The sequence below is a fragment of the Dasypus novemcinctus genome, chromosome 1, assembly GCF_030445035.2.
Source record: "Dasypus novemcinctus isolate mDasNov1 chromosome 1, mDasNov1.1.hap2, whole genome shotgun sequence".
In the NCBI taxonomy this organism is placed as follows: Eukaryota; Metazoa; Chordata; class Mammalia; order Cingulata; family Dasypodidae; genus Dasypus; species Dasypus novemcinctus.
In genome coordinates this window covers 24,616,308-24,619,570 of record NC_080673.1, presented here as the reverse complement: position 1 = coordinate 24,619,570, position 3,263 = coordinate 24,616,308, and the positions used below count along the sequence as shown (strand labels likewise).

The 3,263-nt window shown below is 45.0% G+C and overlaps 1 non-coding gene across 1 annotated transcript; it reads left to right on the top strand.

Moving 5' to 3' along the window:
• Positions 1–506: 506 nt before the first annotated feature.
• TRNAK-CUU (transfer RNA lysine (anticodon CUU)) lies at positions 507–579 on the top strand. Its single transcript has one exon. It is a non-coding gene; the product is annotated as a tRNA-Lys (tRNA).
• Positions 580–3,263: the final 2,684 nt, after the last annotated feature.

Sequence of the window (3,263 nt, the reverse complement as noted above, 5' to 3'; positions counted from 1 at the left end):
TAATTGTGTGATCTTCAATTCCAGTATTTCCATTGGGTTCCTTTTAAATTTTCTATCTATTTATTGACATTCTCATATTGTTCACTCATCATTTTCTTGAATCCTTTAGTTCTTTCTTCCTGCCTTCTTTTAGCTCTATATACATATTAAATATAATTTTTGTCTAAAGTCTTGTCTTGTACATCCAAAGTGTAGTCTTCTTCATGATAGTTTTAAGTTTTATCTCGTTTCTTTGTCTTCTTATATTTTGTTTCACACTATAAATCTTAACATTTTAATATATTAACTCTGAGGTTTAGCCCCTGGGCTGTCTTTTCTCTTATTTATATCCAGTTAGTGAGATGGCAGATACTTCCTTGACAGGAGCTAATAAAACAACAAAACTAACAACAACAAAAAAATCTGCCTTTCACAGTATTCACAGATTATCTCTGCTTTAGAGTTTAGCCCTCTTACCAAGATCAGCCAAAAGCTGTGTGGTCATCTCCGTATTTTCAGGGCCTATTGCCCGGCTAGCTCAGTCGGTAGAGCATGAGACTCTTAATCTCAGGGTCGTGGGTTCGAGCCCCACGTTGGGCTGTGGTGGGGTTGCCTTGCCCCACGTTGGGCGCCAACTGCTGCGGCTTGCTCGGTCGGTAGAGGTGGGGTCTGGCTGCGGACGAGGGGTCGGTCCAGCTCTGGACGAGGGGTCGGTCCCGCTTGAGACGAGGGGTCGGTCCCACTTGGGACGAGGGGTCGGTCCGGCAGCAGACGAGGGATCGGTCTCACAAGGGGTGGCGCGGTTCGGCTGACGGGGTCGCCCGGCGAAGCCGGCGACGAAGGGGTCGCCCGGCGAAGCCGGCGACGAAGGGGTCGCCCGGAGAAGCCGGCGACGAAGGGGTCGCCCGGCGAAGCCGGCGACGAAGGGGTCGCCCGGAGAAGCAGGCGACGAACTGGGGACAAGGGAGGCCAGGCCCTTGTCGGGGGCTCTCAGGACTGGAGGGCGCACGGCAGAAGAACCACCGCGGGGACAAGGTAAACACGCAAGTCCACTTTACTGAGGGAGAGGCAGTAGTTTTATAGGGGCTGGGGAAGGCTGATTGGTCGAAGCCATGCCCTGTTCTGATTGGTTGCCGGCGAAAGGTCAGTGGGCGGTACTGGACGGGGGAGGGGTGGTGGTTAGGGATTGGCTGTCGCTGTTGCTGGGGGAAGGGGCAGGGTTTAGGGATTGGTGGCTGCTGCTGCTGGGGTGGAGGGCAGACTGGATTTTTCCGCCCACGCCTGGCTGTTGCTGCTGTTGGGGGAAGGGAAAAGGGCGGGCTGGATTTTTCCGCCCACGCCTGGCTGTTGCTGCTGTTGGGGGAAGGGAAAAGGGCGGGCTGGATTTTTCCGCCCACACCTGGCTGTTGCTGCTGTTGGGGGAGGGGAAAAGGGCAGACTGGAACTTTCTGCCCTGCGCCTGCGCAGGGAGAAAGAAGAAGGGTGCCGCCCCACAAGGCATCGGGTGGCGCCATCTGGGAGGAGGGGCGGCCGCGGAAGCATGGCTGCCGAGAAGGGGAGACCCGAGGGCACTCTGCGCCCATGCCGAGCTTCCTTCAGGGGTGGCGGTGGGCCCGACCAACCACCCTATTATGGGGGCAGCGGAATTAGGCCTACCGTGGCCGCTCCCCTGCCAGGCCAGCAAACCACACTTCAGCCCGAGGGGTGACCGCACCTATGTCTTGTCCAGCGCATGCATTTGTGAACTGAGGGATTCCCCCATTTACAGGAATCTGAATGCCCCCTCTAATCCTTATGTAATAGAGTTTTACCACTCCTTGGTGATCTAGTGTATGTTTTGAAACTGGTAATCCTTTGCCCCAGGAATCTTTGATATAGTTTTTTCCTATACTACTTCAGCTGTGAGCAAGCTGCTCCTGCCTACAGGGCAAGTTCTGGGAGGGTGAGTCAGTGCCAAGTGTCCTGGTTCAGTTCTTCAAGCTTCTACCTGATAGAGTGGTACTGACATAAACATATATGCATTTAAGGAGTTACTCTGTCCCTCTGGAACTGGGCCATGAACTCACAATGGGATTATAAGCCAATACCACACAGGACCAGTGAGGAGAGAGGGGAAGGGCTAGTGAGTGTGCCAAAAGTTTTCTCCCATGGTTTTAAGTTTTGTCTTCTTGTTTTGGTACTCACCCTGTTACCGCAAACTTTTAACTATATTCTGAGTTCTGAGGAAGATGCCTCTGCCAGATTTTGCTAGTTGTGAGGGAAAGGAAACTTGGAACATCTGATGCCACAACCTTGGTCAACTGAACTCTGTAATCTGGAAGCATTTCTGGTTCAACATATGTTTTTTGGAATATCCTTAAGTGTTATATCACTAAATCATAGGTATGGAGTGTTCCAAGTTTTTGAAATGAGGATTAAATTTATGATTTCCATAGCAACTACAGTCCTGAAAAAAAAAATTGTTTAAGTATAAAAATTCACTTTAAATAAGTATTATTTTTCCAAATATCCTCATCAAAATAATACATTAATGTGTACACTATTATTATCAATAGGCATATTACAATACAGAAAATTATTAAATATATTTGAAGCATGGAAAGAAATATGATTACTTTCCAAGGCAAGATTAAAATATAATATATTCTATATTTATATTACAGATTAAGTAAATACCGTAATGTATACTAAGTGTAAAAAGGATGGACCGAATTTGGAGATCATCAAAGGAATCAGAAAGGTGCTTATTATTCCTCTTTTTCCTTCTCCCTTATATTCACTATTTAGTCTAATACATGTAATCTATCAATTTTCTCCTTTCATTTCATAAAGCGGAGGTGATAATTTTTTTATAGAACATCAAATAATTCTACATTTGTTTGTCATATAAGGTGCTTATTACAATCTATCAAGTTATGCCTGTGATGTACCTTATTAGACTTTTTATTCTCCTGGGGCACTAACCATGTCATTCATCTTTCTATGCCTATATCATACTGTTAATATACATTTACCTCAATCAACTAAGCATCATTAAAAAAAGTATAGTTATTACAATCATCTTTTTCAGAATAAGTTGCATGCCAGTTACTATACTATGTGCTTTGAGAGTTAAGGTCATGAGAGTCTCTTTATGTACTAATTTATGTGTTATATTTTACATTTAAACGCAGTAAATATCTTAATTTCATCTTAATTTCAGATAATAACATTGCTTTTTAATATTAATCAAAATAGAGTTTAATTATTCTATTTTAAAATTTGAGTATGTACTTTGCAAAAAT